Source organism: Henckelia pumila, chromosome 2 (genome assembly GCF_033568475.1).
Source record: "Henckelia pumila isolate YLH828 chromosome 2, ASM3356847v2, whole genome shotgun sequence".
NCBI classification, from domain to species: domain Eukaryota; kingdom Viridiplantae; phylum Streptophyta; class Magnoliopsida; order Lamiales; family Gesneriaceae; genus Henckelia; species Henckelia pumila.
In genome coordinates, this window is record NC_133121.1 from 30,259,089 (window position 1) to 30,275,557 (window position 16,469).

Genomic DNA, 16,469 nt, shown 5'->3' on the forward strand with positions numbered 1-16,469 from the left:
TCGGAGGGCAATCCTCCGAATCTGACTTAAAGTTGAATCATCTGGATGATGGACGATTTAAGCTCAAAAGTATTCTCCTGAACCGTTGGACGGACAATGCTGGATCCATATCCTCCAGCCAATGGTCGATGAAGTTCCATCAAAGTACGGTTATCCTCTTATTCAGCCATATCTTCATAATTCTCTTCAAATTCTGACTTGTAGTCAGTATCAAACTCTCCTTCAGATTAATTCAAGAGCCAAGTCATTATGCCTCTTGGCTCTACGTATGCGGCGAAGATTGCTTTCAATCTCCAAATCAAATGGCACGAGGTTTTTGATGTCTCAAGCACGGCTCATATAACATTAGCTAAACTCCTGAAATCAAAATAGAGTGCACAATTCAACGACCAGATGAAAACAAAAAATTGAATCTTACGTAAACGAAATAGAAAGAGTAAAAATAAAAGTCTAGTCTCAAATAAATAATATATCCTAATAGTTAAAAAGTAGTCCCCGACAGCGGCGCCAAAAACTTGACCGATGATTTCGATTGGGAATTCTAGCCTAAATAAAATAAGTGATTTTTATGACTTACTTAAACTAATTAAAATAAACTAAATAATTCTAAAGCAAAAATCGTAATTGAATTAAACAGTAGAATAAATTCAAGACAAATTCAAATTTCAGGAAAATGATCAGAAACACACAATACTATTTGTGACGCCCGGGGCTGAAGAGGGAGGGAGTGATCGCCGGTGCCAAGAGGTTGCACGGACAATGAGCGGCTCCTGGTAGGCTTCTAGGCGGAGGGAGACATGAATGAACCGATCCCATGCCGAAATGAGAGGGATTCTGAGACTGTGTAGGTATGGGACTACATGGTTGAGGAGAGCTTAAAAGATTTCATATGTACTATTCATATCAAGAAGGTGCATTTTTTTTTGGAAGCTCATCATATAAGAACTCCAAAGTTAAGCGTGCTTGACTTGGGGCAATTTTATGATGGGTGACCTCTTGGAAAGTTTCTCAGGGTGCGTGTGAGTGAGGACATAAGCACGCTGAAAAGACTCGTCTTGATATAGTGAGTCGTTACAAATGGTATCAAAGCCGACCTCTCTTAGTACGGTATGGTTCGGGGACGAACCATACCGGAAGCTGGTGGGCATGTGACGCCCGGGGCTGAAGAGGCAGGGAGTGATCGCCGGTGCCAAGAGGTTGCACTGACAATGAGCGGCTCCTGGTAGGCTTCTAGGCGGAGGGAGACATGAATGAACCGATCCCGTGCCGGAATGAGAGGGATTCTGAGACTGTGTAGGTATGGGACTACATGGTTGAGGAGAGCTTAAAAGATTTCATATGTACTATTCATATCAAGAAGATGCATCTTCTTTTAAGGAGCTCATCATATAAGAACTCCAAAGTTAAGCGTGCTTGACTTGGGGCAATTTTAGGATAGGTGACCTCCTGAAAAGTTTCTCAGGGTGCGTGTGAGTGAGGACATAAACACGCTGAAAAGACTCGTCTTGATATAGTAAGTCGTTACACTATTTCTATTTGATTTAACCATATGTCGATCAATATGTTTGAAGCTATTTTGGATCTATCTCTTTCATGTCAATATTGAATAAGAAACATGTTATTAATTGGCCAGATTAAAGGCTCAAGTAAATACTATCAAAGATATGTTAAATTCTTTAAATTACATTTTAAAAAAATCCTATAGAATATCTATTATTTATTATTATAAATATGTGAGTTTCATTGTGAATTTACATGGTTACCATTTCATTATTATATAAGATTAATGTGTTTTTTCTTCATTTATTTATTCGTGTGACTCTTCAATTAACTTATTTACTTAAAAATTATACTATGAACTCTTTCAAATAAAAAATTAAAATACTGTTAGTATTTTCAATCTATTATTACTATTATAAATATGTGAGTTTCATTGTGAATTTACATGGTTACCTTTTTATTATTATATAAGATTAATGTGTTTTTCTTCATTTATTTATTCGTGTGACTTTTCAATTAACTTATTTACTTAAAAATTATATTATGAACTCTTTCAAATAAAAAATTAAAATAATGTTAGTATTTTTAAAAATATATATTATCTATTATCTATTACTATTATAAATATGTGAGTTTCATTATGAATTTACATGGTTACCCTTTCATTATTATATAAGATTAATGTGTTTTTTCTTCATTTATTTATTCGTTAATTAACTTATTTACTTAAAAATTATACTATGAACTATTTCAAATAAAAAAATAAAATACTATTAGTATTTTTAAAAATAACTATTATAAATATGTGAGTTTCATTGTGAATTTGCATGGTTACCCTTTCATTATTATATAAGATTAATGTGTTTTTTTTTTTCATTTATTTATTCGTGTGACTCTTCAATTAACTTATTTACTTAAAAATTATACTATGAACTCTTTCAAATAAAAAATTAAAATACTGTTAGTATTTTCAATCTATTATTATTACTTATTACTATTATAAATATGTGAGTTTCATTGTTAATTTACATGGTTACCCTTTCATTATTATATAAGATTAATGTGTTTTTTCTTCATTTATTTATTCGTGTGACTTTTCAATTAACTTATTTACTTAAAAATTATACTATGAACTCTTTCAAATAAAAAATTAAAATAATGTTAGTATTTTTAAACATATCTATTATCTATTACTATTATAAATATGTGAGTTTCATTGTGAATTTACATGGTTACCCTTTCATTATTATATAAGATTAATGTGTTTTTTTTTTATTTATTCGTGTGACTCTTTAATTAACTTATTTACTTAAAAATTATATTATGAACTCTTTCAAATAAAAAATTAAAATACTGTTAGTATTTTTAAAAATATATATAAATATGTGAGTTTAACACTTGACTCTTCAATTAAATTATTTATTTCAGCATTATGCTATAAACTCTTTCAAATAAAAAATCTATTACTATTATAAATATGTGTGTTTCATTGTGAATTTAATGGTTATCCTTTCATTATTATATAAGATTAATGTGTTTTTTCTTCATTTATTTATTCGTGTGACTTTTCAATTAACTTATTTACTTAAAAATTATACTATGAACTCTTTCAAATAACAAATTAAAATACTGTTAGTATTTTTAAATATATATATATATAAATATGCGAGTTTAACACTTGACTCTTCAATTAAATTATTTATTTAAGAATTATGCTATAAACTCTTTCAAATAAAAAATTTAAATGCAATTAATATTTTTAAAATATTTTTTTCACTATGAATATGTGATTTTCATTGTGAATTTACGTGACTATCGTTTTTCTTATTACCTAATGAATGTTTTTTCTCAATTATTTATTCATGTGACTCTTCAATTAAATTATTTGTCTAAAAATTATACTATGTACTCTTTCAAAAAAAAAATTTAAAAATATTTTACTTTGATTTCTAATTTATCGTATTCGATTATTTACTTCACAGATGAACCTACACATGGAATACTAATAATAATAATAAATTTTGTTATCTTACAAGATATTATATGTATACTTAAATAAAAAAATCAATATCGTACTTTATTTTTCATATTAATCTATCTTTTATCTATTTTATTACTATTATGAGTATAGGAGAGTAAGAATTATGATTAACTTAAATATTTTTTTACACACTAATTTTTTGAAGTTCACTTTTATATTTTATACATCTACTATTTATTATTTGCTCATTTTCTTATTTGAGTTTTTCCTACAAAATGTATTTAACTTATTTAATTCACACTATTTTTTCTAGATCTTACAAGATATTTTATGAATACTTAAAATAAAAAATTTACATCGTGTAATTTATTTTTTTATTAATATGTCGATGGTCTATTCTATTACGATTATAAATATATAAATAACAATTATAAATTAACTTAAATATTTTTTTACACACTATTTTATTTTTTCCACTTTCATATTTTGTGTATATACTATTTATTATTTGCTCATTTTTTTATTTGAGTTACTATTATAAATATGTGAGTTTAATTGTGAATTTACATGATTATCCTTTCATTATTATATAGGATTAATGTGTTTTTTCTTCATTTATTTATTCGTGTGACTCTTCAATTAACTTATTTACTTAAAAATTATACTATGAACTATTTCAAATAAAAAATTAAAATACTGTTAGTATTTTTAAAAATATATATAAATACGTGAGTTTAACACTTGAATCTTCAATTAAATTATTTATTTAAGCATTATGTTGTAAACTCTTTCAAATAAAAAATTAAAATGCAATTAATATTTTTAAAATATTTTTTCACTATTAATATGTGATTTTCATTGTAAATTTACGTGACTACCGTTTTTCTTATTACCTAATGAATGTTTTTTTTCTCAATTATTTATTCATGTGACTCTTCAATTAAATTATTTGTTTAAAAATTATACTATGTACTCTTTCAAATAAATTTTTTTTAAAAATATTTTACTTTGATTTATAATTTATCGTATTCGATTATTTACTTCACACATGAACCAACACATGGAATACTAATAATAATAATAAATTTTGGTATCTTACAAGATATTATATGTATAAATAAATAAAAAAATCCATATCGTACTTTATTTTTCATATTAATCTATCTTTTATCTATTCTATTACTATTATGAGTATAGGAGAGTAAGTGATTAACTTAAATATTTTTTTACACATTAATTTTTTGAAGTTCACTTCTATATTTTATACATATACTATTTATTATTTGCTCATTTTCTAATTTCAGTTTTTCCTACAAAATGTATTTAACTTATTTAATTCACACTATTTTTCTAGATCTTACAAGATATTTTATGAATACTTAAAATATAAAATTTAAATCGTGTAATTTATTTTTTCTATTAATATATCGATGGTCTATTCTATTACGATTATAAATATATAAATAACAATTATGAATTAACTTAAATATTTTTTTACAAACTATTTTATTTTTTCCACTTTCTATTTTGTGTATATACTATTTATTATTTGCTCATTTTCTTATTTGAGTTTTTCTTTCAAAATATATTTAATTTATTTAATATAAATTATTTTTCTATCTTACAAGATAGTATATGAGTACTTAAAAAAAAAAAAATTTACATAGTCGTACAAATATATTTAACTTATTTAATGCAAATTAATTTTCTATTAATTTTACAAGATAATAATAATAATAATAATAATAATAATAATAATAATAATAATAATAATAATAATAATAATAATAATAATAATAATAATATATGTATATATAATTAAAATAAAAACAATGTAATTAATTTTTTACACATTATTTTTTTTGTTGATATATTAGTTATTATCAATTATATATTAATTACTATTACAAAATATAATCAATTTATATATCCTTTTTTAATCACTATTTGAGTTCTAATTATGATTTTAATTAAATATTCTTATTTTTCATACACTATTTTTCTATAAATTTTACAATATATTATATGAATATTTAAATAAAAAATTGTATAATGTACTACATACTTAAATGTCTATGTTTTTTACACATTGTTTATCTACTAATATTACAAAATAATATATGGATATTAAAAATAAATAAATGAAATAATTCAAACATATATGAAATATAAATATTGCGCTACAAATACAATCAAATAATATTTTTACTTAAATTTTGTTATTCTACGTTATTTTTCTTGTCAAACTCATCGAATATGAGTTCAAAATATATTAAATTAGCAAACTATTGATGTCACTGATCGAATAACCCGAATTCTTGAATTGTATAATTAGTTTTTGTTTTGATAATTTGTTTCATTTGGAAATTTAACTCACAAGAAACTATTATTAGAACTTAAGGTGGAAAAAAAATTCAAAACATGATCATACCTGACTCAATCACTAACTCATACATAAAAAACAATTATCAACATACTGTATTGAAAACTTTCTAATTATTTAAACACATATAGTAAAAAAATTCTAATTAATTAAGCTAACGTCATTTATAATTATCATATTTTGTCTTTGAACTAGCACCATTTATTCTTTAGATTTTTATCATAATTTTATGTTATCATGTTAATCTTGTATCTTAATTATGATGTATATTTTAGTTTGTAAATAGTTCTTAAATTATGATTCAATAAATTTATTTTGACTCATAAATATTGATATTTGGAATATAATTAATTGTAGATGTTGTGATCGGTTCAGAGGGTAGAGGGGGGGTGAATACACTCTGAAACTTTTCTTCTTTCTTTTCAAAATTATCAAGTGAAGTTTAGTTCACTTAATCTGTTTTCTCAACTTCTAAAACGGTTTGAACAACTTAAATAGTGCGGAAATAGTTCAGAGGTTTTAGTGATGCAAAGTTTATAACACGATGTATGAGCAATATGTAAGATAAATAGCAGTAAAGACTAAGGCACGATTTATGGAAGTTCGAAGGCTTAATCCTTCTACGTCTCCCCTTCTTCCAATTAGGAAGGAATTCACTAGAAGACTTTGGTTATTACAACGTCTTGCAATACACCCACTTCAGACTTAGGACTTATCCAATGCCTAATCCGAAACTCCTAGATTTACACAGATAAGATTCTCAGTTCTTATCAGACTGGTGGAAGCTTTCAGAGTAGCTTCAAGTCTCTTCAATAATGAGTACAGTCCGGTTGAGCTTCTCAAACTGCAGAGCGGTCGAGAGGCTTGAAAACCCTAGGATGATCCTTGAAGATCAGATATGTAAACTGTAGGCGAGGGTTTATTTGAGCAGCAAGTGAATGATCTTGTAAGTGTGCTCAAGTATTGCTTCAGTATATCAGATGAGGACTTCTGATAGTATTCAAGTGATTGAGTTGATTGAGATTTTTCGTGTTGCTTGTCTTCTTATCACTTCTTGAGCAATCTTTCCTTTATATAGGTCAATCATCAACGTCTTTATTTTGAACGTTCTGATGCTGCATTGAATGCGCATTTAATGCTTCATAAATGCATTGATGATTCTGCATGAAGATCGTACACTTCTTTAAATGCAGACAACTTCCAGGGTCCAAAACTGGTATAAACGGTCGAATGCTTTATCTGTAGCCATTCTGCGTTTTTGCCATTTTAGTGCAACCTGTTGTCTCGATGCAAGAGTCAACAGATCTTCTGATACGCTGGTTCTGCTTTTGATAAAAGATTTTGCAATGAACGTCTTGTCACAAGTACTTGTCTTGAGATATCTTGATAAGCAGTTGGCATTCTACCGGTAGATAGATTTATCCTCTACTGGTTTGAATAACCAGTCGATAGGCTTGTGACTGCAACCGGTCGAGAGACAAAGGCGGTTGACAAGCTTCCGGTAGATAACTTGAAGGGTTTAGACGGTTGCGGTAGGAGTTGTAGTAGATTCCTGAAATACAAAAGATTGGCAGCACATTCCTATACAATGAGTTGTTGTTTGTTATCACCAAAATGTCGGATTCAACAATTTCCCCCTTTTTGGTGATGACAAAACTTAAGTGCTCCAAAAACAATATGAAAGCATTAAAATGAACTTCATTGAGAGAATGAATTTCATTAATTACAATAAGCATTCTTATTACACCTACTGAAGAAAAACAAAATGAGATACAGCTGCGATAAGTAAAGAAGAGACAAGTTGTTCATCTTTTGAACCAACTGGCTCCTCCTGACCTATCGCCTTCTCTTCTTCTTCTGTCAGCTTCTTCCTCACGTCTTCTTGCCTCTGCTGCTCTTCGTTGCTCTTCTTCCCCCTTTTTGGCATCACCTTGGTTGAGTCGAAGGATGATCTCAGTGAGTTGAGTGCCAAGGCAGGCTTGCATAGTATCAATTTTTGCATCTAGTTGAGCAAGTAGAATAGCTTTCATAGTGTCCATCCGATCATTCAACTGCCTATGAAGGCGGTTTTCGGATCTGACAACTTGTTCGGAGACGGTAGAGAGCGTTTTGATTTGAGTGCGATGATGGGCAGTGATCTCTTTGGACAGATGAGCAAGGTCTCGAGACACGGTCTCAAAATGCCGAATCATCATCTGGCGTGAATTGTCAACCGATAAGGATGAGTTTGTGATGTATTGTGAAAAGGATCGAACTGTTTGCATGAGCTCATGAAGCCTATTTATCAAAGTGTGATCCAGAGCTGCGGCCATGGCTTCAATTAATGAGTCATCAGTCTGAAGCATTTGACTCTGTGTGTCATTCCTTGGTGAAACCAGGCCAGACTCAAGATGATGTGGTGCTGGTGATCTGGCTGGTGAGCTAGCTGATGGACCTTCCAATAGTGGTACAGTTGGAGATGTAGGAGTCTCGACTGCAGCCAAGATGGTTGGTGGAGTAGCAGGATCAGCACTCGGTTCATCCATTAGGAGATCTTCCACAAACTTTTCAGTAGATGGAGACGGTTGAAGTGCTGGGTCAGCATCAGTCACTGGCTGTTCTGGAGGTGCAAGTGATACAATAGTGCTTGGTATCTCTGTTGGGGGCACTACTGCTTCACTGCTGCAAGGAGCCTCTGTCACAGAGGTGACAGGAATTTCTTGTTCAATCACTTCGAAAGAATCTTGTGGACGACTGGGAGAGGTGTGAGCGGTCGCCGCTGGAGATGAGTGAGCAGTCACAGCTGCTTCCGGTTGAATTACTGCTTGGACTGCGGTTGAGGCGGGGTCGACCGATGAAGATGCTCCCACAATCGATCCTAGAGTGGATGACTGAAACAGGTCAGCAGTGATGAGACCGGTCAGAATCCCATCTGAAAGAGTAATAGCAGAGACGTCTTCTTCACCCTGATCTTGGGTAAGAAAAGTCTTCATCATCACCTGTGCTTCCAGTCCATAAGCCTGTAAACAAGCTGCTGAAGCTGTCGTCTTTACGTTGTTAAGAGCTTGGAAGTGCTGAAGTAGTTGAGTGATTTGACGTAGACTATTCTGTAGTCCAGTCAAAATCACAAAGTAATCGGCGGCGGTAGGACTCTTGGATTTGAAGTTCTTGACACGCTCATTAATCAGCAGAGATAACAGGCTTCCTCGAAGCTTCAAGTCGATGAGCTGTCTTCTTCCCAGAGCCTCCACGATGTCTTCAGGGTCAGCAAAAAGAAGCATCTTTTTCTCAATAACGTTCAGAGCTTTCCACTTAGGAAATATTTGAGCAAGCGTCAGGTGAGTACGGGAATGATGTCATCTGTCAAAGCGCTGTAGGTGACGCTTGACAGTGTGGAGAACGTGAGAGATGATCAAGTTGAGCTCCACAGTAGCTGCTGGTTGAGCCTTAAGTGAGTAGATCATCACACCTTTTCCTTTGTCCTTGGGATCAGCGAGAGTGACCTTTGGAGTTGATGAGGCACCTTCCCTGATTATCACACCCTTGGTAGGACGTGGAGCAGTAGTAGCAGTAGTGGTAGTAGTCTCGATCGTTGGCAGAATTGGTGTTGGAACGGTAGGAGCAAGTCCAGAAAGGGACTTTAACTTCTTGTGCTGCCTCTTCTTCTCGCCTGCAAGCGTGGATGGCACAGCTTCTTTGGAGACAGAAGGAGATGACTTGCTGAAGGCTTGAATCAGTGGAACATTCTCACGTGATTCTTCTTCAGAGTCAGACTCTATGATAAGTTGACGCTTGGCAGATTTCTTGGTATGGGCTAGTTTGGCCGCTACCGGAACTGTTGAAAGCGGTTGAGTGACAGCAACAACACTTGCGGTTGAAGGCAGAGTGTCGACCGCAACCTCTTTCTTGTTCAGAAACTTGAAGATTGTAGACTTGTTGAGCCATTTGGTGGGATGCAGAGGCTCAGTCTTGGAGAAGTCTACTCCAAGGACGCTCAAGATGTTGCAAATTTGCAGAGCAAATCCCTCGGATTGCCCTTTTCCCCTGATCATTTCACATAAAGTAGTGAACAATATGTCTGACCAGTTGATGTTGATTTTGGAGGCGATACAAGCCATGTATTGGAATTTCTCCATCGTCACCTTGTCGTATGATCCAGCCTTGGCAAGAAGATTCTTGGCCACGATGTTGGTCAACAGCCTGAATGGAGCTTTAAGAGATGTCTTCTGAGCCGGCAGTTTGATCGGAGCATCAGTGGTTGAGAATTCCTTCAACCAGTATGAGCAGTTACCATCGGGAAGATCCGCGCATTTTGTCAAACCCTTGGAGGGCAGATCAAATGTGCTGGCGAAGAACTTTTGATTGAAGGAATAGGACTCTGTCCGGATCAAGCATTTGACAGTCCCATGCTCGATTTGAGCGGTTGCAAAGAACTCCTTCAAGACAGGCAGATCGCAGATGGCGCTGCTTCCCAAAAATTTCTTCAGTCCAGAGGCTTCAAGCATGGTGAAGACCTCAGTGATTCCTGCATTGTTTGCCTCAATAACAGAATCAAAGTTGATTGCAAGGCAAGTCTTCTGGATCGACATGATAGCTGTAGATAAGAACTCGAGCAGAGAGTAAGCAAAAGCTTGATAGTAATACGATAGAACTTTTAATGCAATATGAAAGCTTTAGCAACGGTGAAATGTTGATATACGAGTGTAAAGAAGCATATATAGGAACCTATGGGCCATAGGGTGACGTCATGAAAAGTATTTTTGAAATTCAAAAAGTTTTGAAAAGTATAATCACCGCGCCCAATTAATGTCATTTGGTTCAAAGCACAAAGCTGCTAGTACGGAGCCTGTCAGAGACTAGCTAAAGGCGGATGATATGCCAACATTTATGGCAATGTAACAGCTAATCTATTAACGTCATACTAGCAATCATTCCCCCTAAAAACATTCATACTAACTTAGATCTACTAAGCCAAGAATATTTCGAAAATATGAAAACTTAGCGTCCGGTAAAGGCTTGGTGAATATGTCTGCTGCTTGCTGATCGGTAGAGATGTATTCCAGCCTGATTTCCTTCTTTAAGACATGATCTCGGATAAAGTGATGCCTGAAATCAATGTGCATTGTCCTAGAGTGCATCACTGGATTGTGAGTGATGGCTATGGCACTTGTATTGTCATAGTAGATTGGAGCTTCACTCGACCGGATTCCATAATCATTAAGCTGCTGTTGAATCCAGAGTATTTGAGCACAACAGCTGCCAGCAGCAAGGTATTCTGCTTCGGCGGTCGAGGTAGCAATTGATGTCTGCTTCTTACTTGACCACGAAATTAGTCTATCTCCAAGGAATTGACATGTGCCACTTGTACTTTTGCGATCAATTCTACAACCTGCATAATCTGCATCTGAATAGCCAATAAGATTAAGATTTGAATCTTTGGGATACCAAAGACCCACATTAGTAGTTCCTTTAATATATTTAATTATTCGTTTGGCGGCAATGAAATGAGATTGCTTAGGTGCTGCTTGAAATCTAGCACATAAACAAACTGAATACATGATATCCGGTCGACTGGCAGTCAAATAAAGCAATGAGCCAATAAGACCTCGATACATTGTTACCTCGACCGGGATTCCCCCTTCATCTTTATCAAGCTTGATTGATGTACTCATGGGGGTAGATACAGTTGAGCACTGTTCCATTCCAAACTTCTTTACCAATTCCTTGGCATACTTGGATTGATTGATAAATATTCCAGTTTCAAGTTGCTTCACTTGCAATCCAAGAAAGAAATTTAGCTCGCCCATCATGCTCATTTCAAATTTCTCCTGCATCATCTTAGAGAACTTTGAGCACAACTTGGGGTTAGTTGACCCAAATATAATGTCATCAACATAAATTTGTACTAGTAACACATGATCACCTTTTACAAATTTAAACAAGGTCTTATCGACCGTTCCAATTTGGAAATCATGTTCCAGTAAAAATTTTAGTAATGTATCATACCATGCACGCGGTGCTTGTTTTAATCCATAGAGGGCTTTGTCAAGTTTACAGATATATTGAGGATGAGTAGGATTGACAAAACCTGGTGGTTGTTCAACGTACACCTCTTCTTGAAGTAGACCATTGAGGAATGCAGACTTGACATCCATTTGATAAACTTTAAAGTCCTTGAAAGCTGCATAGGCAAGAAAGATGCGGATTGCTTCTAGTCTTGCAACTGGCGCGAAGGATTCCTCAAAGTCTATGCCTTCTTCTTGTCTGAATCCTTGTGCAACAAGTCGAGCTTTGTTACGCACAACAGTGCCATGTTCATCGAGCTTGTTACGAAACACCCATCTAGTTCCAATCATATTTTGATTTTCCGGTCGAGGAACTAGATGCCAAACATTGTTGCGGGTGAATTGATTCAACTCTTCTTGCATAGCTTCAATCCAGCTGGCATCTGATAGAGCTTCATCTATCTTCTTGGGCTCTACCTGAGATATGAAAGCTGCATGCAAGAATTCATTAATCATTTGACCACGTGTTTTTCGAGGAGCAGAAGGGTCACCTATGACCAACCCAGGTGGATGATCTTTGTTCCACCTAAAATAATTCCCTAAAGGGTTGTCATCAATTGGTTGACGAACGTCCTCGTTTACTGGATCATCATTGGCAGGAGGATCGTTATCAACCGGTGGATCCTCTTCTGGCCTTGTTTGATCACACACAGTAGAGGGAACTGGATCATCCTTCTTTGGAGGATATGGATCACTGTCACTCTCTTCCTGTAGATTTGTGTTTTCCAGTCTATGACTCAGATCATTTATGCTCCCTTGAGTTTGTTCTGTACAGAGAGTAGATTCATCAAAAACAACATGAATGGTTTCCTCGACCGTTAGTGATCTTTGATTGAACACTCGATAAGCTCTGCTAACGGCTGAGTAACCAATAAAAGTTCCTTCGTCTGCTTTGGCATCGAAAGCTGTCAAATGATTTTTGCCATTGTTGTGGATAAAGCATTTGCACCCAAAAATTTTGAAGTAAGAAATATCAGGTTTTGTGCCATTCCAGATCTCATATGGAGTTTTGTTAAATCGTTTATTAATCATAGATCTGTTTTGAGTATAACAAGCTGTGTTAACTGCTTCTGCCCAAAGCCTTTGAGAAACATTTGAATCAGCAATCATAGTTCTGGCTGCTTCTTTTAAAGTACGGTTCCTTCTTTCAGCCACCCCATTTTGCTGTGGGGATCTAGCAGCTGACAACTCATGCTTGATTCCCTGATCATCTAGATAAGTCATAAGAGCGGTGTTTAAAAACTCAGTCCCTCTATCACTCCTGATTCTATCTATCACAGTAGATTGTTCATTTTGCAAGCGTTTAAAAAGCTTAATCAGGTGAGGTGCAGTTTGATCTTTTGAGGAGAGAAAGATGACCCAAGTAAATCGAGAAAAGTCATCTATAACAACAAGAGCATATCTCATTCCCCCTATGCTTCTTACTGGTATAGGACCAAATAGGTCCATGTGAAGTAAATCTAAGCATTTGGAAGAAGACATACACCCTTTATTTTTAAAGGTTGCTCTCACCTGCTTTCCTAGTTGACAAGCAGGACAAACTTTGTCTTTTATAAAATCTCTTTCAGGCAGACCAGAAACCAAATCATGCTTCCTCAAGTTAGTGATGGACTTAAAATTTAGATGATTTAACCGCTTATGCCATAACCAATGTTTATCATGATGAGCAGTAAGACAAGTAGGTGAAGAAGTATGTGAGAAAGACCAGTTTACCTTGTAGGTGTTTAGGTCTCTTACACCGGTCATAAGAGTCTCACCTTTGTCATTTTTGATGATGCAAGTGTGTTTGTGAAACTCGACCGAATGATCATTGTCACATAGTTGACTAATACTTATCAAATTATAGCACAGTTTGTCAACAAGCAACACATCTTTAATAATGATGTTACCATGGATAATCTTACCCTTACCCACGGTTACCTTTGGAGTTGTCTCCAAAGCTAATCTTTGGTCCTTTGCACAGCACAACTTCTGTTAGAAGTTCTGGATTCCCTGTCATGTGCCGTGAGCAACCACTATCTAAGTACCAGGTAGTGTCCTTGATAGAAGTGGTCTTCTCGCCCATTTGGACTTTTAGTACCTGCAAAAAGTGAAGAATTTTTGGTACCCATATCTAGTAGGGTCCAGGTCGGATTAGCCCTTTCGGGACCCACACCTGGAACACCCTTACAGGTTTGCCCGTGTGTGTGTCCAGAAATCTGTGCGGTCGATAAGCAGTAAATGTGTGTGCTTGTGAGGTTGTTGTGTGCTGCTTGCCTTTTTGATCTTTATCAGTTAGCCTGTACCTTTTTTGAACTGGCCTGCAATTAAAGTACTGGTAAGGCTTCTCCTTTGACCATCTTCTCTTAGAGTAGTTAGTCTTATTCCATGGCCTTTTGAAATTAGATTGGTTTCCCTTTCTTCTTTCATTAGGTTTTGGTTTAATCCAAGTTCCTCTTTGATTAGAGATCTGGGGATCCACATATCCCAGCCCTCTATGCTTAGAGCTTCGTTCGTTAGATACTTTCTGATTTTGGTCAAAGCTGCACTCATCATGTTCATATATCGTGCTGGACCTGACAAATCTTATTTTGTTAAGATTGCCTTTGTCCAGGCTTGACTGAATACAAGATTCCATAGACTGTTCATTTGTTCCAAACCCTAGACCGGTTTTGTCATGTGCCGGTCTTTGGATTTCTTGAATCTTGTCAATGGTTACAGAAGATTTATTCCAAGCCTTAATTGTTTCAAGTAGTTTTTTGTTCTCAGTCAAGGTTGCTTGGAACACTCTTTTCAAGGTGTCATTCTTAGTAGCCAGCAGACTTAGCTTGACCTTAAGATCATCAAGCTCTTTTCGCTGCATGCAGCTTGATTCGCTTGACTTATCTTTTAGGTCAGCTCTTTCTGCCTTTACCTCCTCGAATTCCTTGGATAATGCTTTGTATTCATTAGCCATTTCGTGTAAAGCAGTAACTAGATCACTGTGAGTAAATTCAGGTGAACCAAAGTCAAATACCTCCTCAGCTTCTTCTTCGATGTCAGCCATAAGGCATTCCACCTTTTCATCATCGCTGTCATCTGAAGAGCTTCCGGTATTGGGGTTGTCAGAGTCAGACTCAGCCCACTTGCTTTTGCTTTCGGCAGCTACTAGAACCCTTTGGTCTCTTCCTTTTCTAAACGTCCTCTTGTCCTCCTTGCCCCTTCTTCTTTCGAAGAATTGCTTCTGATCATTGCTCTTAGGCTTGGTGCAATATGCAATGAAGTGGCCTGGCTTGCCACAGTTAAAACAAGTAGGACCATCGTCTGTATGGTCCGATTTATGATAATTTTTAAATTTAGAATTGTTTTTACGCATAAATCTACCAAATTTCTTGACAAAGAGTGTCATGGCTTCGTTGCTGATTTGCTCAGCTGATCTCTTTGGAGCTTCCTCGACCGGTGGACGCATCACCGTTGAGGTTAAGGCCTTGGTTGGTTGAGAGGTAGATGGTTCATCTTCTGTCCTCATGTTGAGCTCGAACTCGTAGGCTTTGAGATCTGCAAAGAGATCATGCAGTTCAACCTTGCTTAAGTCTTTTGTCTCCCTCATGGCCACTGTCTTGATCTCCCATTCTTTGGGCAAGGCTCTCATAACCTTCACAGCAATTTCACGGTTAGTATAAATTTTTCCTAAAGCAATAAGATCACAAATGATACTACTGAACCGTTCATCAAATTCAGCCATGGTTTCCCCTGGCTTCATTTTGGCATTGTCATATTTTTGAATGGCCATGGTGAGCTTGTTTTCCTTGGTCTGGTCATTTCCTTCACACAGCTGAGTGAGCTTCTCCCAAATCTCCTTTGCTGTGGAGCATGACTTGATTTTGCTGAACATGTTCTTGTCCAGTGTTTTGTATAGGATGTCCCGGGCCACATTGTCAAGATTGGCCTTCTTTTTGTCCTCAGTAGTCCACTCAGCTCTTGGTTTCTCAATCATTTGTCCTGCACCATCGGTTAGAGCTGGGTTGACCTTCATGATTTTGATAGGACCGTCTGTTATGACATATAGCATGTCACCGTCCTGTACTGCAAGATGTGCCTGCATACGAATTTTCCAGTCATCATAATCTTCTTTAGAGAACATAGGAATTTTGTTGAAAGAAGTCATGATTTTAAAACTTTAGATCAGCAGTTGAGAAAGGAACCCGCTTTGATACCACTTGTTGTGATCGGTTCAGAGGGTAGAGGGGGGGTGAATACACTCTGAAATTTTTCTTCTTTCTTTTCAAAATTATCAAGTGAAGTTTAGTTCACTTAATCTGTTTTCTCAACTTCTAAAATGGTTTGAACAACTTAAATAGTGCGGAAATAGTTCAGAGGTTTTAGTGATGCAAAGTTTATAACACGATGTATGAGCAATATGTAAGATAAATAGCAGTAAAGACTAAGGCACGATTTATGGAAGTTCGAAGGCTTAATCCTTCTACGTCTCCCCTTCTTCCACTTAGGAAGGAATTTACTAGAAGACTTTGGTTATTACAACGTCTTGCAATACACCCACTTCAGACTTAGGACTTATCCAATGCCTAATCCAAAACTCCTA